The sequence below is a fragment of the Oryx dammah genome, unplaced genomic scaffold (assembly GCF_014754425.2).
Source record: "Oryx dammah isolate SB20612 unplaced genomic scaffold, SCBI_Odam_1.1 HiC_scaffold_27, whole genome shotgun sequence".
Classification (NCBI taxonomy): domain Eukaryota; kingdom Metazoa; phylum Chordata; class Mammalia; order Artiodactyla; family Bovidae; genus Oryx; species Oryx dammah.
Genome location: NW_024070211.1, coordinates 23904975 through 23918714, shown reverse-complemented (window position 1 = coordinate 23918714; position 13740 = coordinate 23904975). Strand labels below are relative to the sequence as shown.

The 13740-nt window shown below is 39.7% G+C and overlaps 1 long non-coding RNA gene across 1 annotated transcript; it reads right to left on the bottom strand.

The window, feature by feature from the left end:
- Nucleotides 1–7308: 7308 nt before the first annotated feature.
- On the bottom strand, nt 7309–11911 carry LOC120854464. Its single transcript, XR_005718994.1, has 3 exons — nt 11902–11911; nt 9905–9910; nt 7309–7381 (listed from the first exon to the last, which is right to left on the bottom strand). It is a non-coding gene; the product is annotated as an uncharacterized LOC120854464 (long non-coding RNA).
- Between the last annotated feature and the right edge of the window lie 1829 nt (nt 11912–13740).

The following is a 13740-nucleotide window of genomic DNA, read 5'->3' as shown; positions in this document are numbered from 1 at the left end:
TAGACGTGGCTAATTGCAATATAATCTCATCTGTGTCCAAACTGCTTGTGATAAGGGTTTTCTGTTGCTATTGTTGTTATTGTCATCATTGTTAAAAGAAAGTTTTACAGTAAGGACTTTTTTTTTTTCCTTCAGTGGCCACAAAGAAATTACATTAACATTCCTCAGTATGCTTCAAGAGGAACAGAATACACGTTATGAATATGAAGTCATATTTCATATCATAACCACAAGTAGCATTGTTTTTAAAATCATGTTTATTTGACTAGAAAAGTGTCCTCTTTTTTTATGTGAGTCGACCTCAGGGCTCTAATGAATTAGGATTTTAGTCTATGGTTTCAATATAATTTTGAAGTGTGTATTTCTTAAGGACTCGGGTCTAATAGTTGATAATTCTATATGAATCTGTTGGCATCTTTTACAACATCTGATCTCAAAAAGGGAAGCTAGGAAGTTGAGAATACTTTCCATAAGAAAAAAAAATTGCTGTTTGAGAAAAGTGTGACACATATGCAACTGTAATTGTTTGTAACTGAAAGGAAGTTATAATATAAATATTTTATTCTTCCAGTTGAATCAGGTGAATCGAATACATTCCATAAATGTGACCAATTCAAGGAATAATATAGTATTAATACTTAACTTCCAACCTCTCAGACTTGTAGTCATAATCATTGTGCTTTACCAGGTAACCTGATTATATAGTTTATAATCTATATGTCTAAATTTTTAACTTCATTTTATTAAAGATATTGTTTTCCTAGAAACCATATATTTTGAAATAAACGTTATGCAAAAGAATCTTGCTATATAAAAGATCCCCTTTGTCTCTGTTAAATGAGTAATTAGCCACTGATTTACTCACTCAGTACGTTGTAATGCCTACTAAGTGCTAGATACAAAGATAAATAGTATCTACATGTATATATTCATATATATTTGTTAGGTTGGCCAAAAAGTTCATTTGGTCTTTCTATAAGATGTAATGGAACAACCTGAACAACCAAGCTTTTTGGGCAACCCAATATATATATTGGTCTAGTGGAGATAAGAGACAAACAGATTATTTTTATTTTAGGATAAGAGACAACAGGTTATTTTTATTTGATATAAATTGAAAACCACTAAGAAAGATGTCAGCCAGCAGACACAATAGGGAACATTGTTCAGTCTAGAAATCTTGAATGGGAAGTGTTCTGGGAAAAGAAGCCTGAGCTGAGATTTCCATTATCAAGTTTTATTTAATGATTTATAACTATTCTAGGTACACCACAATACTCTTGAACTCCTTGAGGAAACAGAAATAGTTTAAAACCTTAGGAAAAAAATAATCTTGGGGAAAATAACCCTTGATTTTCTCTCTTTGATCTCCTGGTTAAGATATTTGATTCCTGATGACTGGTCATCTGTGGATTGACATGGAACTCATAGGCTTAAACTGGAGTCCTATGGCCAATTTATCTAATCTATTTATGCCTCATAATGGGTTTTTAGCACCATTATGGTTAAGTGCTAAATTGATGAGACCTGAGTTAACAAATCTCATTTCTCAAGTGCATCTCAAAAAAATAAGTTCATTTGCAGATATCTTTGTTAGCTTTGCACACATAACATTTTCTTAAATCCTGACAAAGATAAACCACTTTGAGTTTCACCTAATTTACTTTCCAGTACTTCTGTGTGGCCAGTTGAACTAACCAATATCAACACAGCATCAGAAAATTCCACAAGATTACTCTTAAAGGATTGACTTGATTCAATAGAGGTCTCAACAACCCTCAAGGAAGTCACTCTTGATCAGCTAGTACATATATGTGAAACTAAACTTTTTGGCAAGGATCAGAAGCTGTAGTTCTTCTAAGATCCCATAGTCAAACTCTTTGTTGAGAATGTCTTTAATTATCAAAAATCCATATAAAACCTCATTCAAAAACTCCAAGTAGAAGTGAGATGTCAGGAGGCAGCCAGTGGGATGGACTGGCTTTATCAGCTAAAGGTAGAGCATTGGGAGAGCATTGAGCCATTTGTGAGTAACTGAATTCCTTTCTACTATATAAAACTGTGATAAACACCTACCATTTACTGAGTTCCATTATGTTCCAGGCACTGTGCTTGGAGTTTCGGCAATCTAATTTAACCCTCTTGTCAACTATAATCGGTAGCTCTATTTGTCTCCATTTTACAGTTGAAGAATCTGAAGTTCAGAAATAACTCAGTTGGCCACTGTTTCCTCTCTCATAATTGGTAGAGGTAAGATTTGAACTTAGCTCTTTCCAAAGGTATAGCCATAATAAAGACCATGATTTGGGCACTTTAGCTAGGTGATAGGAATACAGAAATGACTATGGCTTGGATCTAATAACGAAAGATCCAAGTCTAGAATACAATCACTTTGACAAAATTCTCAAGGGTTGTTTCAATTGTTTTTCCTGGTCACTGCTCAGGGGGTACAGCCCCAGACTCCTATTTGGGGCAGCAAACATGGAAAACAAGAGTCACATTAGATCACCTCCTTGATGTTATGGGGGCATATTATAATGTCTTCCAAATAAGAGAGTAGTTACTGAATTTGGAAAATTATATTCAGTGGCCTCTGTTTTATGGATTTTTCAATGAGTTATACTTAATATATCTCTAAAAGTCATTAATTTTTTTGCCAGTAGTTATTTTTTCTAAAGGGAACTATATTTTCTAATAGAAATCTATTTGGAAAAAAAGTTAAAATGCAATATACATAGAGAAAGCAAACTTCTTGTTGAATCTTTTAGAGCATGTATAATATAGTAAAGATAACTTATAAATCTTTTTATCACTAAGCTTGAGATAAGATCATTTTGAACATTCCTCACAAAATTTTAATTTTCTGTTAGCTCTAAATTGCCAATTATCATTGCTTCCAAGAAGCAAAGCTCTATATCTTGGACATTTTCAAAATAATTATGTACTGTGTATGATAATGGTTTTTACTAAATTAGTTTGCATCCTCACTGTGGTGCTGTTAAGATCAAGCTAATCATTCACAACTTAAATTTAAGTAATTAGAAGGGACTCATTCCTTTTTAAGATCAGATTTTCTTAAATCTTTGTTATTTAATTTCATATTTCATTTAGACCAGATTCTGATTCTCCTATCATTTGTACATGCAATTCTCTACCTTAGTAATCCTTCAGTTTGAAATGTCTCTTCCACTCCATTACGCTTCTCATTTTGTTTCAATTTATATGAAAGCAATTAAGATCCAGAAGGCCAATACATCTTCTTTCTTCTCTTTCTCTCCCCTCTTTCCCTCTTCCCATTTTCCTCTAACTTCCTCCCTCACCCCTCTCTCTTGGAAAACAAGATTTTCATGGAGAATCCAGTCTGTAGCCTTATTTTATACAGTTCTGGGAGTTCTCACAGCAAGTTCACTGGAGTAGTTTGCTATTCCTTCCTCCAGGGTATCACGTTTTGTCAGAACTCTCCACTATGACCCGTCTGTCTTGGGTGGTCCTGCATGGCACGGCTCATAACTTCACTGAGTTAGGCAAGCCCCTTTGCCATTACAAGGTAATGATTCATGAAAGAGGGCAAACTCTGGGAGATGGTGAGGGACAGAGAAGCTTGGCATGATGCAATCCATTGGGTCACAGAGTCAGACACAATTTGGCAACTGAATAGCAACCGGTCTGCAGCATATGTGACCTGAGGTCCTCCAGCACTTGCTGGGGGACAGAGGTGGTCTGTACTGTCTTCCCTGAGCCCCTCAAGGCCTGGGATCCTTTTTATCACTCATTCATCCCCTGTTTTCCTCTCTTCCCTCCTTCCTGCTTTCCTTCTTTATACTTCTTATTGACGCTTTACCTCCCTGATGTGATGCTTTACCTCCATGATGTGTTGCTTCCAAAATTTACCTAAACTCTTCTAATTATAGTACAATGTATTACAATAAGTTCTAATTTTTTACAATTGGAATTTATCACAATTTATTTGTTATTATACTTTGCTACAATAAATTACATTTGATGGCTTTAAAAAGAAAACTCACTATCAAAGAAGAGTAAAACGTTTTTCTACTTCCCTTGCAAAAGCAGAGCTTGTCAGAGAACATATAAATTGGAAACTTCATACTGTATTAATATTAATATTGTAACTACTTAATACTATAAATACCTAGTTTTTCAGATGACATTCATTTGGACAATGGCTGGCCAAAAATAAGTTGGGTTGAATTGAGTTAACATTTTCTCATGCCTACTGTCAAAGCTTCAAACACTTCATTTTGGAAATTTTTATCCTCTCAAAGTATCCTTATGCAAACAAACTGCCTTTATTTGTTAGAGCTCCAGGCACTGCCAGAAAACTATGCTTAAAAAAATTTTTAAGATAAATTTTTTTTCATTATAGGAGCACTTTCTTTTTTTCTACTGTTTCCCTTATTTTGTAAAACATTTTCCTAGTAGTTTAGTTAAAATTTTAAATTTCACATAAAGAAAACCAAACTACTTATAATTGCAGTGTCTGTTTATTCTTTGTAACGGTTTTGCTCCTCTTAGCAATTACTGGTGGCCTCACATGGACTAGATAACATTTAAGATGCTTTCTAACCCTTGAACCCAATACCTCTTTTCTTTGTGAAATGAAAATCATCTGTGAAACTACATTTGCATTTGTCTACTAAGTACTAAAATATGATCTTTCTCATAAACCCTCAGTGAGAACCACTTAAACCAAATAAATTTAGGCTTTCTTCTCCATTGCCTTTGGATTCTGAAGCCATCTGGTGCTCATAGGAAGAGAAAGTACCATTCTCTTAAATCTAATACCATGCGTGTTTGAGCATCTGCTTCTTCAGTGGGTTAGGGAGAACAAAGTTCATGTGCTAGAAGTTACTTTGCCTGAAACAACACTGTATGTCTTAATCTTTCAAATTTTCCTGCCACAATTGTTTTGTGAATCAACATTTTCAGTATTTACATGCAAATATTTTAATAAGGATATTTTCTGTTTGGAAACAACCCAACTACATACTCCTATGCCTCCTTTTAATAGGAAATCCAGAAAGATGTAGGAGAATCTTGAAGATCAAAGTTCAGCATCTTTACCAGGTGGCTCAGATGGTAAAGCGTCTGCCTACAACGACGTGAGAGACCTGGGTTCAATCCCTGGGTTGGGAAGATCTCCTGGAGAAGAAAATGGCAACCCACTCCAGTATTCTTGCCTGGAAAATCCCATGGACAGAGAAGTCTGGTAGGCTACAGTAATGAGGTCGCAAAAAGTTGGACATGACTAAGTGATTTCACTTTAGCATTTCAGGTCTGGGGCTCCCACTGACGTACCAGATGACTTTCACAGTTCACTTAGCCTTTGCATGGATTTTAGAGAGCTGTTTTGATAAAAGGAATATATCAGTTCTGGAGGTAGGGCACTTGCATATATAATATCAGGTAAGAGCTGAAAACCTAAAATGTTCTCCTCGAATCCAGCCACTGTGTCTGTATTTCACATCACAGTGGATTTTTCTCTTGGATATTTTTGTCCAGAAATTAGCACACAAGTTGAAACATCTAATTACTTTGACACTGAAATTATTTGAACTGTAAGTGGGGGATATAAAATACATGGTACAGCAGTGATTTTCAAAGTGCAGTCCAGATCAGCAATATTGGCATCACCTAGATGCAGAGGACACCACCCTTATGGCAGAAAGTGAAGAGGAACTAAAAAGAGTCTTGACAAAAGTGAAAGAAGAGAGTAAAAAAGTTAGCTTAAAGCTCAACATTCAGAAAACAAAGATCATGGCATCTGGTCCCATCACTTCATGGGAAATAGATGGGGAAACAGTGGAAACAGTGTCAGACTTTATTTTTGGGGCTCCAAAATCACTGCAGATGGTGATTGCAGCCATGAAATTAAAAGACGCTTACTCCTCGGAAGGAAAGTTATGACCAACCTAGATAGCATATTCAAAAGCAGAGACATTACTTTGCCAACAAAGGCCTGTCTAGTCAAGGCTGTGGTTTTTCCAGTGGTCATGGATGGATGTGAGAATTGGACTATAAACAAAGCTGAGTGCCAAAGAACTGATGGTTTTGAACTGTGGTGTTGGAGAAGACTCTTGAGAGTCCCTTGGCCTGCAAGGAGATCCAACCAGTCCATTCTAAAGGAGATTAGCCCTGGGTGTTCTTTGGAAGGAATGTTTTCATTTCATTTTAGTTTTCAGCTAAAGCTGAAACTCTAGTACTTTGGCCACCTCATGCGACGAGCTGACTCATTGGAAAAGACACTGATGCTGGGAGGGATTGGGGGCAGGAGGAGAAGGGGACGACAGAGGATGAGATGGCTGGACGGCATCACTGACTCGATGGACGCGACTCTGAGTGAACTCTGGGAGTTGGTGATGGACAGGGAGGCCTGGTGTGCTGCGATTCATGGGGTCACAGAGAGTTGGACACGACTGAGCGACTGAACTGAACTGAACTGAACAGTTGTAATTCAGTATTCATTGTTACCACATATAACCTAGCCTGTCCTGACTGATACAACTATTGAAATCAACTTTGGGACATCATTATAACTTGAATGTCTATACCCTACTGTCATAGTCATACCCAGACAAAAATGATGAGATGAATTTTCAGTGAGGCTCTTGTCCTGCTTCCTGGGATTCCTGTTTTCCAAGAAGCCAATCAGATGTATCTGTGTTTCCCAATGTATAGAGGCATATCCTCAGCACTATCGAAAGTCATTTGATGCCAGATGTAGACATAGCATCAAGTAACACTGAATTTCATAGTCTGAAATGTATTCTTTGCACAATGTCACAATTTTCTTGGTTCCATAAAGACAATTTCAGTTGGGGGCTAGTGTGTTTTTAACAGTTTTCTAACATTTGAAAATCTTCCTTTTTGGCCTCAGGCTTAGAGCTGTCTGTAAGTTGCAGGATCTACCAAGATTTGTTAACAACTTTATATTTTTATTGCAATATGGTTTAGGTTGCTTCCTGTTTATGTAGGTGGTAAAATTTTCAAATTGAGGCAGTGATACAGACCTCCTTATATTTAAGCTTAAGAAAAGAAGCGTTTACAGAACACATTTTTCTGTATTTTTTTCTTTTCTAATATTTATTTTATTTATTTGGCTGTGCCAGGTCTTATTTGATCTTTGTTGTAGCGTAAGGGATCTTTTTTAGTTGAAGCATGTAGGATTTTTATTTATTTATTTATTTTTTTGGTTACAGCATATGGGATCTTCAGCTGCAGCATGCAAACTTTTTAGTTGCAGCATGTGAATTTCCTTTTTTAGTTGTGGTATGTGAACTCTTATTTGGGGCATGTGGGATCTAGTTCCCCAATCTGGGTTTGAACCTGGGCACCCTGCATTGGGGGCATGGAGTATTAGCCACTGAACTTAAGGAAATCCCTGTTTTCTTAAATATAGAAAACACACACTAAGAAAATAATAGTATTGATAATGCTTAGAGATAGCAGAAATAATTCTTTGATTGACAATTTTGGGGGAAAATTCTGTGTTACACTGTTGTTTAACCTTGTGCTGTGTGCTTAGTTGTGCAGTCGTGTCTAACTTTTTGTGACCTCATGGACTGTAGACCACCAGGCTCCTCTGACCATGGAGATTCTCCAGGCAATAATACTGGAGAGGGATGCCATGCCCTTCAACAGGGAATCTTCCCAATCCAGGGATCAAACCCAGGTCTCCTGCATTGCAGACGGATACTTTACCATCTGAGCCACCATGGAAGAATAACCTTCAGTGAGATTTAATTCTCATTTTGGCACCCAGAACCACTATAAAGTCACATCCTCCTCCTCCTCTTCCCATCTCCAAGAATGTTATATTCCATGGCCAAAAAGAAAGAAAAGTTCTTAATATAAAAAATATTTCAGTTCCACAGTCAAACTTGCCTAAGAAAAATTCAACAGCAGCAGTTACAGATGGCAGAAAATAGAACGCCAAGCTTCTGTCTAGCTGTGTGACCTCAGGCAAATCACTCAACCTCTCTGGGCCTCGGTTTCCTCGTTTGTCAAGTGGGGGTCCTATTACCTAGGCCGCGGGCCTCAGACAGTTGCTGCAAGAATCCAGTTATATAACAGTTGCAGAAATGCCCTGGAAAGTTTGAAGCTTTCTGCAGCTGGGCTGCCTGATTATTATTCATCTCCCAGCCCCTGAGAATTCACCGAGCTTTCTGTACCTGAATTTTAAAACGGTAACCAACCAAAAAAAAAAAAAAGTCGTTTCCTTTGTATCAGTGTGATTAGAATTGATTTTCTGGACGCTGCTGCAAGGCAAGTCGTTTGCAATCTCGCCTCAATTAGGAGGAAGAGAAGAAACGCAAGTGTTTGCGTAAACGCTGGAAGCCAGTTCCGCTCTCCAGCCCGCGGAGGTGGGGTTTCTTCTGGGAGGCCGCTTCTGGCACAAGCTGCCTCGACTCCAGAGTGGCGTCAGACGGATGAATTGGAAGTCCAAACACACACGGCTATAGGGAATAAGACGTGAGTCACGGTTTTCTGGGGCTGAGAGGCAGCTATGAATGAAAGCGAACATTTCTTTTTAGGCCCGCGCCGCCGCCGCTCAGCCCAAGGCCAGGTTCACGGTTTAATCATCAGCATCTCCGCACAGCCCAGCACGAAGGGGCACAGTGGAGGCAATTTTCGCATTAAGCATTCATAAAGACGAGGCCGTTCCATTCATCCCCCGGCTCTGTCTTAATGAGCCTCGGGAACAAAGCTGAAGTGTCGTGACTTCGGTGCCTTTCCCTGATGGGCGGACTTCAGGAGGCTGATGCTAGAGACAGCACAGCAGCAGCGTTTCAGAGGGCCCGGGGATGCAGGCACCACACGCAGCCCCGGAAATGACTACCATCCCGAAGGCTTCCAGCCATCTTGCTGGCTGAGCCAGCGTCAGGTTTCTGAGCGAAGGGGATTCCTTAAGGGCTTTTGTTTCCTGACCTCAACTATGAAATCTCTAAATTGCCTCTGACTCCCTAGTATCTAAGAATTTAAGTAGGATTTGGGGGTCTTTTAACAGCAGCCACCAAAAGGCAAGGAGATAAAAATCCCATTTGTCTACTACAACCGTGGATTCCTTCCTTCCAAACTATGCTTTGTTACTCTTCATCTTAGCCAAAAGTCAAGGATCTCTTATCTGTTAAAAGAAGGGAGAATTGGTTAATGGGCAAGTTCTGGCGCCAGGCTGCCCAGGTTTGAACACTGTCTCTGCCACTGACCAGTGTGGAGGTCTGATCAGGGTGTTTTCTTTGTGACTCTGCTTTCTCCTCCATAAAGTAGAAATCATTAGGCACCTCACAGGGTTTTTTGCACATTCAACCGTAAGCATTTAATAAATAGAGTGATACTTATTAGTAGTAGTAATACAGTATATAGTACTATTACTATTATTATTAACAAATGTTTATCAGGTATTTCCCTGGTGCCAGACAATGCACCGAGAGTATAGAAGGTATCAAGGATAGAAGTGAATAAAATTCAGGGGTTGCCCATACACCCATGGAGTCTAGTGAGGAAAATGGCTTTTGGGGAAGACATCTGTATACAGAGCTAATTGTAATGGGCTAGGATAAACATATACACAAGGAGCAGTGGATGGAGAGAGACCACAATTAGTCCTGCGTAGTCAGGCTGGAGACTTCAGAGAGCAGGGAAACTTTGAACTTGTCTAAGATGGTTTCAAGCTGCTGGGGAAACAGATGCATTTGCTTCATCTCAACCTCCCAAGCAGCCTGCATCTTTACACAGAGCTTTCTTCCATTGTCTACAGAGCAGTCTGATCCCATACCCTGCATGTGATCACGGGGTGCATGGCTATTCTGGAGCCTCATCTCTGGATCTAGGGCCTCTCTCCTCATACCTGTGCTTCCTCAGAAGACATCCATGTTCCAGGATTTACCTGTGTCTTCCAAATACAAAGATAATAAACCCAGTTTAAAGAATGAGTCTATTTTAAGAATAAGAAAGAGATTTGCCAGAAGCCAAGATTTCTTCTGCTATCAGAATATCCTCCTCTTTGGGCCCTGGAATTATAGTTTTTATCAAATAGTTTTTATCATAGTTTTATCAATAGTTTTATCTCATAGTTTTTATCACATAGCCACAATAGAACACTGAGATTACCATTTTTCAGGAATTCTTAGATGAGAAAAGGAAAAGTACATACCATACATCAACATGTATGGCTCAGAATATGATGGATATAGTTACTGGCTGTAAATGACATCTACTCTGGAATTCATAGACTATAGCACAAGTTTTGTTTTGTTTTTCTTTGCAAAGTCAATCAAATCCAATTCAATAATTGAATTTCTACTAGATGCCAAATTCTAGGGATATTCCTATAAATGTAATAAAAGGAGCAGAAAGCCATGGAAATACACACAAAAAGATGAACTAGGAAAATGAAGGGAATGGTATAGTGAGAATAGTTAATGTTCATTAAGTTTACTACGTGCCACACATTTTACAATGACTGTATCTTTACGTAGGAAATGCTGCTGCTAAGTCACTTCAGTCATGTCCGACTCTGTGCGACCCCATAGACAGCAGCCCACCAGGCTCCCCCATCCCTGGGATTCTCCAGGTAAGAACACTGGAGTGGGTTGCCATTTCCTTCTCCAATGCATGAAAGTGAAAAGTAAAAAGTGAAAGTGAAGTCACTCAGTCATGTCCGACTCTTGGCGACCCCATGGACGGCAGCCCACCAGGCTCCTCCCCCCATGGGATTTTCCAGGCAAGAGTACTGGAGTGGGATGCCATTTATATGTCAAATTCTCCAAAATTGCCATTTTTAGATAAAAATTGTTGCATATGGACAATATTACGTGATTCAACTAATTTTGTTGATGAGGCCAATGAGGTTCAGAGAGTGTCATGAGCAGACACAAATGACCTGTGGTCAGACAATCTGGGCTGTATTTCTGGCTTTACCACTCAATGTTTCCCATCCTTATAAGGACACTGGGAGGATTAAGTGGAAAGCCGTGATAAATGCAGTTACTGGCAAATTATGAGACCTTAATACTCTTTTCTTCTATAATAACCAGCCCCTGCTTAAGGGAGAAAAAGAAAAGAGATAAGCTGACCCCCATTTCCTAGGCAATCAAGGGATTGAGGGTGGATGGACTTTCTGAACACCAAGTCAGACTGAACACCAAGTCTGGCCCTGTTTACCCCAGGTCCCAAATCTGGAAATATTTAAGAATGTAAGGTAGCAGTTCAGCTCAAGGCTAAATTAGAGCCAAGAAAAATCATCCTACATCAACCATGGACACCAGGGAACTAGACCAGAGGAAGGTTCTGAGTTAGAGGTTAAAGGAGCAGACTCTGAAAGAGGGGGCTTCCATGGTAAGTAGAACCTGGAGAAATCAATGAGTTCAAGGTCAGGAAACTGGAGACAGAGGGCTTTTGTTGAATTTCTGGAGACTTAGGATGAGCCTGCCAGGTCTGATTAAAGCGAATGCTGAGAAGTTGACAAAAACTACTGGAATGGAGCATGAAAAGAACATAGCGAGTCATTTCAGTTCAGTTCAGTCACTCAGTCATGTTCAGCTCTTTGCAACCCCATGGACTGTTGCATACCAGGCTTCCCTGTCCATTACCAACTCCCGGAGCTTGCTCAAACTCCTGTCCAGCCAGTGATGCCATTCAACCATTTCGTTCTCTGTCGTCCCCTTCTCTTCCTGCCTTCAATCTTTCCCAGCATCAGGGTCTTTTCCAGTGAGTCAGTTCTTACACAGAGTAAGACATAGAGTGTAAGAGAACTAAAATGTTGAGCATCCCATCGGTGGTATCTCTGAGGGCAACTTCCCCAAAGCCATGGACATGGAAAAGCTTTCTAAAGATTCTCATAAAGCCTCCTCTACTACTTCTGTTTGCTGCCCTGGGGCAAACCATGAGGGAGAGCTGGCACCTGGCAATTATGCTGACATGATAGGAACTCTCCACCCCCCATCAGAATTGAGACTACAGTTTTCACCCTCATAGTCTCGGTATTTTATACCACCCCCAAAATATGATGAGGTAAGTAAAACAAATTTAAGCTAAAGAATTTGGTGATCATCTTTTAAATAAGTGGAATCCCCGCTGAACACATTTAGATCTAATTGGGCATTGCTGGCACTTGGTTTTGTATAATTGGACCTTACATAGGCTACATGGTGAATGTGTCTCCCTCGGACTCCCACTTCACCCCGTGAATCTGATAGAAGCAATTCCCTCCTGCAAGACCCATGATTACTCAGTGTTGCAAAACCCAGCAAGACGGATCAGATGTTCATCGCGTTGTGCTTGTCATCATCTCTCTTGTGATTACTTGTCACCATCAACACAAACCATGGCCACAGAACATGGGTTGTTAAGTTGTTTTGTTTTGTTTTGTTTTTTAAAGAAAAGGAAATAGTACTTGTTTGGGATCCCTACATCTTCCTTGGTACCCCTCTCTCTCCATGACTGCACCACCATGAGGACCAACCACACTGAAACTTGAATTTCCTGAAGCCCTACTCTCGGATTAAACCAATCTGTGAGAAAGACAGAAAATGTCATTTGAGTAAGCTTCCACTCAAGCATTCCTTCAGTCCTTTGCTCATTCACCAAATGTTTAGTGAACTGATTGAATTATTCAGGACGGAATGATCTGTGTTCCCTGCCCTCTCATAGCTCAGAGCCTAGTAGGTGGCAGTGAGGTTTATGGAGGTGGATGACAGAGACACATACATATGTCCTTGTGACCAAAAAAAAAGACAAACAGAAGAAAGTACATTCTCAAGAGAGTCACAGAGAAAAGGCCAAGAAGCAGTAGGAGTTATTAATTCTCCCCAAATTCAAGAAAGCAGTCATGAATATGATGGCATTTAAACAGGGCCTCGAAGAAACGAAGCTCATGCTAACATGAGCCAGATACAGGGTGGGGAGAAAACAGGTCTGCAGGAAAAAATAGAATTTGGTTTGTCATGATGAAAGCTAACATTTATTAAATGTTTTCCTGTTACAGATTTTTAAGATAACTTGTAATATTTAATTCTTATAATAATCTTGTGAGACAGGTGTCCTTTTTTCTTACTTTACAGAGAAGAGAAACATAATGGCAAAAATATCCAGCAACATTCCAAGCTCAGGCTTTTACTAAGGGGAGGAGCTGCCTGCCTCCTAACCATGCCCCCACACTGAAGGATGTGGCAGAGCAAGTCTAGAGTCTTGACAGAGGACCCCATCCCCTTGGAATGCCAGGTGGAAGGGCTTGGGCTTTTTTATTGTCCTACTTTCTAAGGACAGAAAGGAAATAAATGACAACACAGAGGAAAACAACTTGGGCAGCTGTGTAGAGAATTCATTTGCATTTTAATGAGAACGTTTACCACCTCCAGCCAGAGCTTTTAACTAAGGGAAGCTCAAATTCAAGGTGGGAGGGAGCTTAAGAGGTTAGAGACTTCCAGATGGAGCCTGAGTGGGAACAAGGTCAGCAGAAAGAGACTCACAAGTCTAGCGAAGGTAGCTCTCCAGCAGAGAAGAATCCACCCCATTCCTTCTTATTCTATAAGGAGGGAGAAAATCTCTGTCATTTTATCCAAAGTCACAGAGGTCTAGAGGGTGGCAGAACGGAGATCCAAACATTAGTCTTCTCTCTCCAAGTCTTATGTTCCTTCCATTGCATGACTCGTGTTTAAGCTTCTCGATATTTCAACTAGGAAGAGCCCTCTAACAGGCTGCCTGAAGCTGAGCTTCCAAGCT